This window comes from Acipenser ruthenus, chromosome 43 (assembly GCF_902713425.1).
Source record: "Acipenser ruthenus chromosome 43, fAciRut3.2 maternal haplotype, whole genome shotgun sequence".
NCBI lineage: Eukaryota > Metazoa > Chordata > Actinopteri > Acipenseriformes > Acipenseridae > Acipenser > Acipenser ruthenus.
In genome coordinates this window covers 4,525,044-4,542,118 of record NC_081231.1, presented here as the reverse complement: position 1 = coordinate 4,542,118, position 17,075 = coordinate 4,525,044, and the positions used below count along the sequence as shown (strand labels likewise).

The 17,075-nt window shown below is 40.5% G+C and overlaps 1 protein-coding gene across 3 annotated transcripts in view; it reads left to right on the top strand.

Moving 5' to 3' along the window:
• The window catches only part of LOC117971457 (zinc finger protein 624-like), a 183,008-nt gene that overhangs the window by 141,157 nt on the left and 24,776 nt on the right, over positions 1–17,075 (top strand). The window contains exons 1-2 of one of the 3 annotated variants that reach the window (XR_009311492.1): positions 9,134–9,616; positions 13,798–13,921. The gene's annotated coding sequence lies outside the window, so the exon portion shown is untranslated. Of the gene's footprint in view, positions 1–9,133; positions 9,617–13,797; positions 13,922–17,075 lie in introns of those variants that run through there. The other 2 variants (XM_059011906.1, XM_059011907.1) reach the window with 2 other exon arrangements.

Genomic DNA, 17,075 nt, shown 5'->3' with positions numbered 1-17,075 from the left:
CTCTGTCCCCCCCTCTAGTTTTTTTTTGTAGTAGTAGGTTTTTTGTTTTGTTTTTTAATGGGAAAGGGGTGGTCAACGTGAACTGAGGAACCATTCCAGTGTTTTTCCTGTGTTTTCCAGTGTTTATTGGCTATACACAGATTTCATTTTTTTTGTATCAGGGATTTTTAACGGGTTTTATAGGCTAAAACTGAAAACTAGAAGCCCTAATAATAATAACATGCACAGTTTTCAGGTTCCTATAATCCATCATAGATAGTAATTGATAATTAATCACTCTTACAAAGCTTCTACATGCATTTATTATTCTTTACCAAGTCACCTTGTCCTTTACCATGTTTGGTCATAGCTTTACCATGCTTTACCATGCATGTACCAACCACCCTTTTATTTTACTACACTCCTACACACTTAGCATGACATTACCATGAAGCACAGGCTCACCTTTATCATGTGCCCATGTGCCTCCTTGTTTTACAATGATCTATTTAATTTAACTGATTTTGTGCTTAATTGTATATAAAATGACCACAAGACACTACCTAACAGTTTTTTTTCCCTACAAACCCCGAATCTTTCACTCTAACTGTTCCCAAACCAGCAGAATGTTTAATAAAGCACTGACATATAAGTGCAGCAAGTTCACAAGCCTGCATTCTGTCTGGTGACACTTTTAGAGATGAGCTCAATGTAGAAACTTCACACCTTTAAACATACAGGCTCCTCCCATGACGCCTCTTTAAACATACAGGCTCCTCCCATGACGCCTCTTTAAACATACAGGCTCCTCCCACGACGTGTCTTTAAACATACAGGCTCCTCCCATGACACCTCTTTAAACAGACAGGCTCCTCCCATGACGTCTCTTTAAACATACAGGTTCCTAAATGACCAGAAACATCTAAACCTCTGATTCTGTCATCTGATAGAGCATAGCCACATGATCTCATTTCAAGGAATATTTATTTTTACACTTAGAATCTAACATCTTCTTCATTATATTTAAGAAGATAAAACTTCTGTTAACCAACTGGCTGCTGGAAAACAAGAACACTTTACTCAAAAACTTGTCTGGTGAAACCACTGTTTAAATGAGGGGATTAAAACACTTCTCTACACAGAGTGCTGAGGGTATGGAATGGGTTTCCTTGCCATGTTGAGTGGATTGAAACACTTCTCTACACAGAGTGCTGAGGGTATGGAATGGGTTTCCTTGTCATGTTGAGTGGATTGAAACACTTCTCTACACACAGAGAGTGCTGAGGGTATGGAATGGGTTTCCTTGTCATGTTGAGTGGATTGAAACACTTCTCTACACAGAGTGCTGAGGGTATGGGATGGGTTTCCTTGCCATGTTGTTGATGCTGAATCATTGATGCTGAATCATTGGGATCCTTTGACAAAATATTGTGATCAAACAGCACTCTGAACTGGATGAGCACTGAGGGGTCGAAAAAAACCTGTACTGGCAAATGGAATAAAAAATGCACCGATACACACACACACACACACACACATGGATACGCACACAGAAACACACACATACACACACAGACAGGCATACACAAACACACACACATAAACAAACAAACACATAGTACAAAACTATAGGAATGACACTATTGTTCTGTATAAATCTACCTGTATACAATTGTTATATTGTTCAGTAGAAGTTTATAGGAATGTCTATCATATAGTTTCAGTGGCTCTCAAAAGTATTCACCCCCCCCCCCCCCCCCCCCCTTGGGCTTTTCCACATTTTATTGTGTTACAACATGGAATCAAAATAGATTTAATTAGGAGTTTTTGCCACTGATCAACACAAAAAGTCCATAATGTCAAAGTGAAAATAAAATCTACAAATTGTCCTAAATTAATTACAAATACAAAACAGAAAATAATTGATTGCAGAAGTATTCACCCCCTTGAGTCAATATTTGGTAGATGCACCTTTGGCAGCAATTACAGCCTTGGGTCTATTTGGATAAGTCTCTACCAGCTTTGCACATCTGGACACTACAATTTTTGCCCATTCTTCTTTGCAAAATTGCTCAAGCTCCATCAAGTTGGATGAGGACCTTTGGTGAACAGCAATTTTCAACTCTTTCCACATATTCTCAATTGGATTGAGGTCCGGGCTTTGACTGGGCCACTCCAGGACATTGACCTTTTTGTTTTTAAGCCACTCCAGTGTGGCTTTGGCTGTATGTTTGGGGTCATTGTCCTGCTGGAAGATGAATCTTCTCCCGTCCCAGGTCTCTTGCAGACTTCAGCAGGGTTTCCTCCAGGACTTCTTTGTACTTTGCTGCATCCATTTTGCCCTCTATCTTCACAAGCTTTCCAGGCCCTGATGCAGAGAAGCATCCCCATAGCATGATGCTGCCACCACCATGCTTCACAGTAGGGATGGTGTTCTCAGGATGAAGTGTTAGGCTTGCGCCAAACATAGCGCTTAGTGTTGAGGCCAAAAAGCTCTATTTTGGTCTCATCAGACCATAGAATCTTCTTCCACGGTCTCAGAGTCTCCGACATGCCTTCTGGCAAACTCTAGCCGAGATTTGATGTGAGGTTTTTTTTAACAATGCTTTCTTTTAGCCACTTTCCCATAAAGGCCAGTTTTATGAAGCACCCGGGCTATTGTTGTCGTATGCACAGTGTCTCCCAGCTCAGCCGTGGAAGACTGTAACTCCTTTAGAGTTGCAATAGGCCTCTTGGTGACCTCCCTGACTAGTGCCCTTCTCGCCTGGATGTTATTTCGTCTTCATGATGTTGTTTTTGTTAGGAAATGTACTAACCAGCTGTGGGACCTCCCAGAGACAGGTGTATTTAACCTGAAATCATGTGAAACACCTTAATTGCACACAGGTGGACTCCATTCAACTAATTTATGTGACTTCTAAAGACAACGGGTTGCACCAGAGCTTATTTAGGTGTGTCATAGCAAAGGGAGTGAATACTTAAGCAATCAATTTTTTTTGTGTTTTATATTTGTAATTAATTTAGAACAATTTGTAGATTTTATTTTTCACTTTGACATTATGGACTTTTTTTGTGTTGATCAGTGGCAAAAACTCCTAATTAAATCCATTTTGATTCCATGTTGTAACACAATAAAATGTGGAAAAGTCCAAGGGGGGTGAATACTTTTGAGAGCCACTGTATATTGAGAGTCTTGTCAATAGTAAATACACCTCCAAGCATAAATACAGATTTAAAATGGTGTGTGTGTATATATATATATATATATATATATATATATATATATATATATATATATATATATACAGACGTGCTCAAATTTGTTGGTACCCCTCCACAAAAAACGAAGAATGCAAAATTTTCTCCGAAATAACTTGAAACTGACAAAAGTAATTGGCATCCACCATTGTTTATTCCATATTTAATAGAAATCAGACTTTGCTTTTGATTTTTTATTCAACATAATATTGTAAATAATAAAACAAATGAAAATGGCATGGACAAAAATGATGGGACCGCTAACCTAATATTTTGTTGCACAACCTTTAGAGGCAATCACTGCAATCAAACGTTTTCTGTAGCTCTCAATGAGACTTCTGCACCTGTTAACAGGTAGTTTGGCCCACTCTTCCTGAGCAAACTGCTCCAGCTGTCTCAGGTTTGATGGGTGCCTTCTCCAGACTGCAAGTTTCAGCTCTTTCCATAGATGTTCAATAGGATTCAGTTCAGGACTCATAGAAGGCCACTTCAGAATAGTCCAATGTTTTATTCTTATCCATTCTTGGGTGCTTTTAGCTGTGTGTTTTGGGTCATTATCCTGTTGGAGGACCCATGACCTGCGACTGAGACAGAGCTTTCTGACACTGGGCAGTACGTTTCGCTCCAGAATGCCTTGATAGTCTTGAGATTTCATTGTGCCCTGCACAGATTCAAGGCACCCTGTGCCAGGCGCAGCAAAGCAGCCCCAAAACATAATCAAGCCTCCTCCATGTTTCACTGTAGCTATGGTGTTCTTTTCTTTGAAAGCTTCATTTTTTCATCTGTGAACATAGAGCTGATGTGACTTGCCAAAAAGCTCCAGTTTTGACTCATCTGTCCAAAGGACATTCTCCCAGAAGGATTGTGGCTTGTCAATATGCATTTTAGCAAATTCCAGTCTGGCTTTTTTATGTTTTTCTGTCAAAAGTGGAGTCCTCCTGGGTCTTCTTCCATGGAGCCCACTTTCGCTCAAAAAGCGACGGATGGTGCGATCAGAAACTGACGTACCTTCACCTTGGAGTTCAGCTTGTATCTCTTTGGCAGTTTTCCTTGGTTCTTTTTCTACCATTCGCACTATCCTTCTGTTCAATCTGGGGTCGATTTTCCTCTTGCGGCCGTGCCCAGGGAGGCTGGCTACAGTTCCATGGACCTAAAACTTCTTAATAATATTTGCAACTGTTGTCACAGGATCATCAAGCTGCTTGGAGATGGTCTTGTAGCCTTTACCTTTACCATGCTTGTCTATTATTTTCTTTCTGATCTCCTCAGACAACTCTCTCCTTTGCTTTCTCTGGTCCATGTTCAGTGTGGTGCACACAATGATACCAAACAGCACAGTGACTACTTTTCTTCATTTAAATAGGCTGAATGACTGATTACAAGATTGGAGACATGTGTGATACTAAGTAAAGAAACTAATTAGTTTGAAATATCACTATAATCCAATTATTTATTATCTTTTCTAAGGGGTACCAACAAATGTGTCCATGCCATTTTAGAATATCTTTTTAGAATAAGCAATAATTCATCTCTTTTCACAGCTTCTTTGCTTTATTCTATGACATACCAAAGGCATGCAAGTATACATGATAAAATAGCTTTTAATTTCATCACTTTTCAGGAGGAATGATGCATTATTTCAATGAGCTGTAAGGGTACCAACAAATTTGAGCACGTCTGTAGATATATATGCATGTCTCTGCAGAGTTGAACAGTTCACTGCAATGCCATATAAACCATGCATATTTTGCTTGACGATGCTTGTAGTTGGTCACACACTCAAATCTCTTCTTTTAGACTTGACCCCTAATAATTATATGCATCAGATTCCTATTACATTATGTTTTTTAATTTATAATAACGAGATCATCCTCATTGATCAATGCAACGCTTGTTTAAACAATTCAATGTGTTAATCATTGAATTCATGAAGCAGGAGAGAGGGGGTGGGTAGACAGTATGTTTCCTAGCAGTTAGGAAGCTGTCATTTTAAAATGAGAACATGAGAGCGAGCCCCTTCCTGTCTGCAGAGCACAGCATTCAGTCCAGTGAAGGAGGGCTTCAGGGGCTGCGGTTGAGTGAGAGGAAGTGCTGGAGGATGAGCACATAGCAGGGTGCACAGGAAGTGATGGCAATACATTAAACTGACACTTTAGATTATTATTTAGAGGAGATGTTAATGTTAAGGTCTTCAATCCCTGTAAACGGGGCAGGACATCCCTGGACAAGAGATGCTGCAACTTAGAGGATTCAGAAAGCTTGAACTCACACAGCTTTAGATGATTAATTCAATACATCAACTAGACAAACTCTCCCCCTCACAGTGACACACAGTAACATAAACACTCACACTGCACCTGCTCTACATGGAGATGCTCCATAAAGAAATCATTGAAATAATATGTTAGTAACATACTGTGTAAAATTAAAAGTCTTATCAGTATGATGAAAAGCACCACTAGGACCTACATCCACTGAATGTGCACAATGTGAATGTGACAGACAGACATCTCTTCATATTCTCAGATTCTGGTTCTCGCAATACACTAAAGAACACCCTCACCAAGTTTTATTTTGGTGCTCATGAAGCTGCTGGGTTGGCATCACTGGAGGTTTTTAATCCAGAGAGCTGGGATAGCATGAGCAGTGATAATGTGAGCTACCTGCGAGCTCCCCCACTCTGCCACTGGAACCATGTCTCACTGCCCAGCCAGTCTGTAACATCTCTTTTGGAGGCTGCCTGCAATGATGCACGAGGCAGGGGCAGCTTCAGGCTGGATTGAAGTGACTGTTTGTCCAGGGGGTCCCCCTCTGTCCCAGCAGGGAGTCTCCTTCAGAGGGGTGAGGCTCTACAGCGGCTGAGCCTTTGAGGAGGGGTGGCAAGAGGCCCCAGAGCAGAGACACACAGAACACCACACTTGTAGGTTTGCATTCAACAGGAGAATAGTTAGAGTGAAACCCTGCTTCAATGTCCCCCGCAGATTTTCACATGAATTGTTTTTCATTAGACCACACCTTTATAATAGATCTTTGTTTGTGACCGTTGGGGGGTGCTGCAACCGCAAAAAGTTAGTCACAATCTCCCCTTTTCAGAATCCCCTCTTGTCAGTTTAACAGGGGGTGCAGGGCTGCATTCCAGTATTCAGGCTCAATTTAAACCCTGCCTGCCTTCACTTCCTCTCACTAACCACACACACGTATTTCCTTCTCAGAAATGAACGCAGAGCTGACTGACCGCAGAAAAGCAGAAGTGTGTTCTGTTTATACACTCTTTACATTGACTTTTGCTGGGCACATTAAAATTACTGCAGCATCGGAATATATTTTAAATAAAAGAGAATGAAAAGGGGTTACACCTGACCACTAGGATTTAACTCTAGTCATTACCATTGCAGGCATGGAGATTACACACACAGAGCAATGAACTGTGTGAGGAGGTGATTGAACTCTAGTCATTAGCATTGCAGGCATGGAGATTACACACACAGAGCAATGAACTGGGTGAGGAGGTGATTGAACTCTAGTCATTACCATTGCAGGCATGGAGATTACACACACAGAGCAATGAACTGGGTGAGGAGGTGATTGAACTCTAGTCATTACCATTGCAGGCATGGAGATTACACACACAGAGCAATGAACTGGGTGAGGAGGTGATTGAACTCTAGTCATTACCATTGCAGGCATGGAGATTACACACACAGAGCAATGAACTGGGTGAGGAGGTGATTGAACTCTAGTCATTACCATTGTAGGCATGGAGATTACACACACAGAGCAATGAACTGGGTGAGGAGGTGATTGAACTCTAGTCATTACCATTGCAGGCATGGAGATTACACACACAGAGCAATGAACTGGGTGAGGAGGTGATTGAACTCTAGTCATTACCATTGCAGGCATGGAGATTACACACACAGAGCAATGAACTGGGTGAGGAGGTGATTGAACTCTAGTCATTACCATTGCAGGCATGGAGATTACACACACAGAGCAATGAACTGGGTGAGGAGGTGATTGAACTCTAGTCATTACCATTGCAGGCATGGAGATTACACACACAGAGCAATGAACTGGGTGAGGAGGTGATTGAACTCTAGTCATTACCATTGCAGGCATGGAGATTACACACACAGAGCAATGAACTGGGTGAGGAGGTGATTGAACTCTAGTCATTACCATTGCAGGCATGGAGATTACACACACAGAGCAATGAACTGGGTGAGGAGGTGATTGAACTCTAGTCATTACCATTGCAGGCATGGAGATTACACACACAGAGCAATGAACTGGGTGAGGAGGTGATTTAACTCTAGTCATTACCATTGCAGGCATTGAGATTACAGAGATCAATGAACTGGGTGAGGAGGTGATTTACAGAGGTTAAAGAAACAGGAAGATTCTTAGAAGATACATTGAAGGTTCATTTAAAAAGCAAAATGTTTTGATCAAAATTATTTTAACTTAACTAAACAAAGATGTTTGTGTACATTCACTTTATTATGCAGCAGTTTAAGAATTAAAGAATGCTTTATATTGTGGTAAAAAAAAAAAAAACCCAATCATTTCAGTATTGTATCACAAAAATATCAGTAATTATGTTCGAAATATCTAGGTCCGCCCCTTTTTACTGAACTCATTCAAGGAGGAATGTACATTATCAACCAATGCAATCTAAGCTCTACAATGTAAAAGCTGAACAGTGTTTTGGTGCCACCTACTGGATACATTGAATCACTTACATTTTGACGATTTTGTTGCAACTTGTAACTTGTCACTCAAATAGAATATTGGCGTTATTAATGAAACCTAAGAGATGTCTCGTCATGTTTTAATAATAAACGCTCTCTGCAATGCACACATTCTAGGCTACTTATTTGCCGTTACAGTATTTCTGATGATCACATTCGTTAAACAGAAAATAATCCCAATTCGAATGTATATATGTAAACATATATACTCTAAAGTACTATACAATAGTGTCAAAGCATTTAAAACAATTTAAAATAAATAACTACAATGTGCCCCTCATTGTAACGTCCCTGTGCTGCCCCTCCACTTGTGTTACTGAAGACTCTGCTTCTCCTGAATGAATACACTTTGTACAGACCGGGGACAACAACTACAGACCCAAATACAGCTTTACCGAAAGTACTGTTGGACGCAGTAATATAAATGCAGAGTATTGTATGAAAATATTTACCTTTGTTTCCCATCCTCGCAGTCATAAGCAGTTAATCTACTAAAACCTTTTTAGAAATACTGTAATTGGACTGTTTAATACAAACCTCTCACTCTCTCACCTATATCATCTGATTTCATAATTCATTCAATTATTATTATTTTATCCAGGGCGACTTACAATTGTTACAAGATAGCTCACTATTTTTACATACAATTACCCATTTATACAGTTGGGTTTTTACTGGAGCAATCTAGGTAAAGTACCTTGCTCAAGGGTACAACAGCAGTGTCCCCCACTGGGGATTGAACCCACAACCCTCCGGTCAAGAGTCCAGAGCCCTAACCACTACTCCACACTGCTGCCCTATTCAATACATTTAGTTTATCAACCTGCTCTGTCACTCCACTGGGTAGTTATTCATATAATAAAAAGCATTTCATTCAAATAACCACCTGTTCATTTTACAAAACTAGAACCAAACAGATGAGTAATATACTGTATTTCAAGTCCTCTGTATATATTCTGTATAAAGAATAGGAGACAATAATACAGTTTAAGAGAAACTAAATAAAAGCATGGGGTAGAAATAGCAGAGGTTACTGCCTGGAAGTTTACTCGTAAAGAATGACCTTTCTGCGACCCTGTGCTGTATTTACCAAAAACAAGGTCACACGCCCTGAACCTCCAAGACTAGCGAAGAGAAAGCGATGAAACTGCGCCCATGCCTGCGCCATTGTGGATCTGTTTGTGACAACGGCGCTCTACTTGAATTAACCCAATATACTTCTAAAAAACATTATCAGGGGTATATCGTTAGTGTTTGAACATCTCGCTCTGAAGAAGAGGACGGGAAATAGCAGTACCGGTACACAAAACAGAGTATAAATCTGCGAAAAACTCCCTGCGTCCCTGTTGATAAAGGGGACTATACCAACTCCGGCATGGGGAGGGAGTTACCTGAATTAAAATTGTATTCATTGGAAAAACTAGAGCTACAAACAGTTAATTAACGGTGTTACAATTGAAAATAATGTTCATTTTTAATTAAAAGGTATCCGATATGACAATTTCCTGTTGCGGTTCATATTAGATGAATTGTTAAACCGCGCTGATCGGTTTGTATTTTGTGATTGGTATATTCCTCGTTCTGTGGGAGACAGACCCGTTCAGACACTGAGGGAGAGGAGAGAGGCGGTAAGTGAGTCTTTATTAATTTGTAAAATATGTATATTACTTTGAAAGGTCCGGGTTGTAGTGTGGTAGGAGCGCGTTGTTTTTATGTGTGTGTGTGTTGTATTTGTGAAGCGGCGTGGCTGTGCCAGCGCGTTTGTTTTTATTCACATCCCCAGTTACAGTCTCCGTGCCGCGGGCCCAGTGCTGACAAATAGGTTGTTTTGAAACCATCTATCCGGTAAATGTTGTCTGGCGGTGTAGATATTTTTGTCGTCTGTGTTTTTTCTCTATTCCTGAGACAGCGTGGAAGTTAGAGCATAGCAATCGTGGATCGTGAATTTTTAAAAACGAGGTCAAATATGTTTATTATTAAATAATTATTATTTCAGTAACTGGAGAGTGCGTTAAAGTGTACCGTAATGATTGTAACAGGAGCGATTTCCAAAACGTCAATACTGAGCATATTGCATTGTTTCACACTTACCTGAACACGCATGGGAAACTGGCTTTCTGTGCTTTTTAATGTGTTTGAAATCACTTTTAAACATACTTTCAATGAAGTGTAGCTTTGTTTCCTTCACTAGTTTTATTCTGCTGGTATCATTTAAAACACTGAGGGAGACCTCAGTTCCAAACTCGTGCTGTGGAGCGTCACACAGGGTTTTTAATATGGCTAAGTGAAAGAAACATGTTTTTATAGTAAGCACATATATTTATTTTGATACAAGCAGGGCATGAAGTTCAGATCATGAAGGGCAATGCAATGTTACCTTCGTTGGGCGTGAAGATTCAGGGGCACCAAGGCAGTTCTAGGGGGCAGAAAGACAAAACATAAATCCAACCCAAGGGCACCAAGGCGATTTCATACTCGGTCATAAAACAACAAAAAATAAACAGAGAGCCTATTATGTTGAAATGTTAATTTAAACAAGCACAAATCAATGTTTTCTGGGTGACTCATGCCCTAATTGTTACAAAAATAAAAGGTAACTTTCCCATTGTAAAAATAAAGTGGCATAAAAATCCAATTTAAAAAACAAACTTTCCTAATGAAAAAATACAACGGGTACCTTGGTAAGAAAGTGAATACTCCGGGTCTTTTTACTAAACTCACTCCCACACCACTGACTGATATGTAGGGTCCCGCGAGCGAGGACCAGACAAGGGCGCTTCACTATAGGGATATACTGCACCTTCAGAGATTAGTTTTAGATTTAATAAATTACTTAAAACACAGGTTTGTCTTTATAGAGCAGAAATCTATACTGAGCAGGAACAAACAGACCACCACAATGTAAAATATAACAGTTTATACATGCAAAATCCAATACAGAAACGTTACAAATAGCAGCAAGAAGATGGTTAAAGGCAAATACAATACAGATAGGGAGCAACTGGCAACAGGGAGGCAGTTTATACATGCAAAATACCATACAGAAACGTTACAAATAGACTAGTAGCACAATATTGTTAGTTTCTAACCCTGGCAAGAGTGAGACAGTTTATACATGCAAAATCCAACACAGAAAAGTTACAGATAGCAGCAACAAGGGAGTTGAAGACAAGTGCAATACAGGTTGATAACAATTAGCAGCAGTGAGGTAGCTTGTATATGCAGGATCCAATACAGAGGAGTTACAAATAGTAACAACAAGGTAGTTAAGTATAAAATTAAACACCAGCCAATGTCCACTAGCAGCAAAAAGGTAATTCTAAACAAAATTCAATGCTAATAAGTATCACCAGGCAAACAACTCATTGGACCAGAATAGTAGGCAACACCAGTGATTATTAACTACCAAACAATGTGTGCTCTGTGAAACAAATAAATATCACACTGCAAAGACTCAAACAAATCCTATTAGTACTTATAATAACAATAACACCCATAGTAATAATAATAATAATAATGGGGATTCACACCAAAGAGAAGAAAAGAATGAATGAACCGCGCTACAACAGTCACCAGTACTATTCTTGTTCAATGAGAGTAGGCATTAGCATGGTAATCTATAGTTGACACTGTGTTGCGCAAATATATGGTAACACAATATTTTATTACATAACTCAATCCCCGCCCCCCCACCCCCCAGTCATAGCCTAACACCAAAGCGTGCACGCTTTCTCCCCAAGAGCAGCGCACAAGACTTCCGGGAGACTGACACACGCACACACCCAGACTCAAGACAAAAAGAAAAAGTTACAAGCTTAACTTCACCCACAGTCTCCCAACTAACACATCAGTGGATTAGTTGTTTACAGACTCCCATAGAGAGTGCCAGATATCAAAGTCTGTAGTGGTTCATACAACCACGGGCTGTTTAACAGCCAGGTACAGTATTTTAAATACACAGCAATTCGGACCGACAGCAAACTCATAAACAATTATACCACCTCCATCAATGGGGTATAACCAGTATAGGTGTGTGTCTGTCCAGGTCTCCCGCAGCCTTCATTGTCTGTCTGTCTGCCTGCCTGCCTGCCTGCCTGCCTGTCTGTCTGCTCTGCTTGTTTACCCTCGTTTCCGTTCTTATTTTAAAGGCTAGTTAATTTTCGCACACACCCCTTTCTTTTTGCTAACATTCCACACGCGTGCAGAACGGCACTTGATAGGAGCCTACAAATACATAGATTAGACTAGAGACTTAGATACAGCCTTAGTGATACAACAGCACTATAAGAAATGTCAGTGAAGGGAAAGTTAAAGATAGATTTTCAGGCAAACTGGCTGAAGATTTACCCATGGCTGCAGTTTTATAATGATAGTGGTCAAATGGGTTGTTCGGTCTACTGTGTAGTTTGCTAACCGCTGTTACAAACCCTGTACAAACAGCGCGGCTTTGAAAAAAGAAACTCGAAATAAACTTGGTCAGACAATGGAGAGTGCTCTGCATCACAATGATGAACAGCTGGAGGTACACAATGTTACATGTTTACATTTGAGAGGCTTTATATAGCTTCACAGTTTTGGAAATTTACAGTTGCAAAGGATTTTCAGTTTTGTTATGGTGCATTGCAGGACACTCGATTCAGGGGGAGAAAAGCTGTGCTGTTTTTAAGCACACACATTCTAACCCCTTTCATGAAAGCACACGTTTTACTAGTTAAAAAACAGAACTACGTAAGGTAGTGAAAATGTATTACACATCAATAAACAAAAACAGAAATCGATGCACTTCTCAAGATTGCATTTCGTTCACTATTATGTTATCTCTCCTATGCTTTTCATAACACAGAGCTGCTGCTTGAACCATGGCATAGCTACTGGCTCGGTTTATTTATTTTTTGGTGTAAGAATTTGAGCAAAACTAATAATTATCTTCCTGTTGTGTGTTCATTTTTAGTAACACCGAATTACAAAACAGCAACGGACATTGAAATGTCTGTATAAATTAGCAATTTATATACACTGAAGAAATGGAAGGAGTTAGAATGTGCATCGCTGCAGTTTAAAGTATTGCAATTTTAAGCCTGTTCTGTCGCAGTTTAATTTCATTCTGTCTAATCTCGTCCTTTCTGCAGTACTGTACTTAACAACTGTAAGTTCACATTGTTATTTATTATTAATATTATTATTATTTTTATTATTTTATTGGGGATGAATTGTTGTGCAGCCATTGGCATGGGGCTCACAGACGCAAAAATCACAGTGAACACAGTGAACACGTGTGCTTGAAAGAGGCGCGGTCATATTGAGCAGTATCACAGTGACACTGCCAGTGAACACGTGTGCTTGAAAGAGGCGCGGTCATATTGAGCAGTATCACAGTGACACTGCCAGTGAACACGTGTGCTTGAAAGAGGCGCGGTCATATTGAGCAGTATCACAGTGACAATGCCAGTGAACACGTGTGCTTGAAAGAGGCGTGGTCATATTGAGCAGTATCACAGTGACACTGTCAGTGAACATGTGTGCTTGAAAGAGGCGTGGTCATATTGAGCAGTATCACAGTGACACTGCCAGTGACCACGTGTGCTTGAAAGAGGCGCGGTCATATTGAGCAGTATCCCAATGTCCCTCCCTCTATTTGCCCTGCATTAACCAATGACACAGTACATCTTTCTCATGGCTTTAGTGCTGGGAGGTGTGCAGTAAAAAAGAATGGCAACAATAATGCATTATGATTATATGATAATATATTAATTATAAAATAAATCTCTGTTCTCCTTGAACTAAACTAAACATTTCAACACATTATCAGATGTGGAGTGGCTGCTAACGGCTGTCACCTGAAGAGAAGAAAGGACACATTCACTGAGGAGACGGTCAGAGCGAGTGACTAGAGCACTAGAGCTGTGCTGCACATCCCACTGACAAGACCTGAAGTAAGCGTCTCTCTCTTTATTCATTCAACTTCCATCAGCTTCATATTGGGTTTATATTGTCTAATTGTAACTGACTGCTCTGACACACTCAATCTGTTACTGGGCAGGATTGTAATTGTGTGCAATGCTTTGTTTATTATTATTATGACATTTTTGCTTAATATTGCAGAAACGTATCTGAAAGGCTAAGAGTTTAGCACAAGAATGCGCGTTACAGTACAATTAATCTGTGTTATTTTCACAGATTAAAAAGGGCTGTTGACTTGCTTTCAATTCATTTTTCAGTAGATCTCTTTTCCATGACTCATTTGCGACTGTTTTAAGTCAACAATAATAATAAGAACATAAGAACATAAGAAAGTTTACAAACGAGAGGAGGCCATTCAGCCCATCTTGCTCGTTTGGTTGTTAGTAGCTTATTGATCCCAGAATCTCATCAAGCAGCTTCTTGAAGGATCCCAGGGTGTCAGCTTCAACAACATTACTGGGGAGTTGGTTCCAGACCCTCACAATTCTCTGTGTAAAAAAGTGCCTTTTTTCAGGTCAAAGAAGTCCCCTGGGTTGACATTGTTTATAACTTTTAGGATTTTGAATGTTTGAATCAGATCGCCACGTAGTCTTCTTTGTTCAAGACTGAATAGATTCTATTCTTTTAGCCTGTCTGCATACGACATGCCTTTTAAACCCGGGATAATTCTGGTTGCTCTTCTTTGCACTCTTTCTAGAGCAGCAATATCCTTTTTGTAACGAGGTGACCAGAACTGAACACAATATTCTAGGTGAGGTCTTACTAATGCATTGTAGAGTTTTAACATTACTTCCCTTGATTTAAATTCAACACTTCTCACAATATATCCAAATTTAGCCTTTTTTATAGCTTCCCCACATTGTCTAGATGAAGACATTTCTGAGTCAACATAAACTCCTAGGTCTTTTTCATAGTTCCCTTCTTCAATTTCACTATCTCCCATATGATATTTATAATGCACATTTTTATTGCCCGCATGTAATACTTTACACTTTTCTCTATTAAATTTCATTTGCCATGTGTCTGCCCAATTTTGAATGCTGTCTAGATCATTTTGAATGACCTTTGCTGCTTCAACAGTGTCTGCCACTCCTCCTATTTTTGTGTCGTCTGCAAATCTAACGAGTTTGCTTACTATATCAGAGTCTAAATCATTAAATGTTAGCTTGCGAGGTTCGGGGGGCGTGGAGCTGGGGGGGCCGCTAATCTCTAATCTTTCAATTTTCTAATCTCCCGTTAATTAGTTTCTATTAACTATTTAAGACCTGATCACCTGCACCTTTTCTGTCTAGTGTTTCGTTTTTTTTAGCAAACGCTCAGACGCCGTCGTTTCGTGCTTCACCGCTAATATCTAAACTTCGTTGCCTCGCTCACGCAGGTCGTTTCTCTGCACATCGCTGCCAAGATATTATCAATCATTTTCTTACCTGCTCAGGTGATCTTTCTTTTCATTCAGCTTCTCTTTTCGGCTCCAAGAGCTCCAACGTTACTCTTTCCTGTTCCATCCAGTCTCCACCTCGGCATCATAGCCGTCCAAAGCGCAGCTTCATTACTCAACTTGTCTGCAACCTTATCAGAAAGTCTGGTCCTCCGTTAAACTTTCAAGCTCCTTCGACATGACATCGACATTCCCGTTGTCTGCGATTGCCTTACCTTAGCTCTATTTAATTCTACTACGAAGTTTTGTCGGCGGAATCTTTCTTTACTCCTCGCCTGCAATCAGACGCCCCTCCCCTGCTCCCACAGAGCCAGCACAATTACCGTTCCATTAGAAGATCCTGCCCTGGACCTCCATCAGCTACGTTCAACCTTTTAAAGACGTATCCAGCCCATTCCAAACTCCATTTTTAACCAATGGCGGCTCGTGACTTGACTAGTCACAACATTCTCCAACGACACTATTGTACTGTAACTTTTCCACCGGCGCCTCACAGACTATGGTTACCACGGCAACGCCCTTATTGAGTGACTGCGGGGAGTGGTAAGTCGTCATGGTGACCAGGCAGCTTCATCAGGCTCTGCGTGCTCTGCGCCTCAGCACTGCATTCTTCCGGCTTCCTGTTGCTGCGCTTTCACAACTGGCGGAGACGAATTCAACGCGCCGAACCATGACATCTAAATACTGTGTTAACTTATTTATATTCATGACTATCTGTCCTAAACATGTCTAGAATATTTATTATTCAAATCTAAAGGAATAAGCAAATGTTGTTCTACATAGACAAGGATTTTAATCGTAATAACTTCATAGATTCTACCCTGATTCACTCAAGTCAATGATGTAATTCCAATCATAACCTCTGGATGGCAGTATAATACCACAAGCTCTCTCTCTATACATTAAACCAGTTTGGTTTCGCTGCAAAGCTCGGACACTACAGCTTTTCTATCTATTCCCGCAGTTCTCACTCGGATGGATTCTCGGGAGTTCCCCCTCCTGCCTCATCCCCTGTCTATCTATATCAAATGACATTCTTCAATTTCAACTCTTACCCCCCCCCTCCCCCCGCCCCTTTGAGGCGGACTGCTCCCGACCAAATCAATAGATTTTTCAACAGCCTCAGAGCAGCGGATTCTTCCTCCTCTTAGGTTCTACAGCGGCCTCAGCTCTATGTATTCTCCATCTCTGGCTTCATCTAAATCACTTTAACTCACAGTCCAATATCCACCACATTCAGCAGATGTCTGTGCTCTACAGCAGATTATCACACTACCGATGGCAATCCACCATTCACTATTACAGATCCCTGCTTCAGCAGATATCTGCGTTCTGCAGCAGACCACCATGCTCTACCAATGGCAGTCCACCATTCACAATAACAGATCACTGCTTCAGCAGATCTCTCTCTCTCTCTCTCTCTCTCTCTCTACAGCAGACCACCGCTCATTATTGACAGCACTTTTTTGTTTACTTCCTCAGATCTCTGCACCGTTCAGCAGATCCCGTCCTCTACTGTTAATTGCTCCTCACTGCAGCAGATCTCTGCTCCCTCTTCAGATCTACTCACTATTATAGCATGCAAGTTGCTTTAGTTCAGTCTAAATCTGTACCTGCATGTGGCAATGCGCCCCGCCCCTGTGTGCATTTATGTGTTGTATGTTACGTGCGTGTGTAAATGTTGGTGT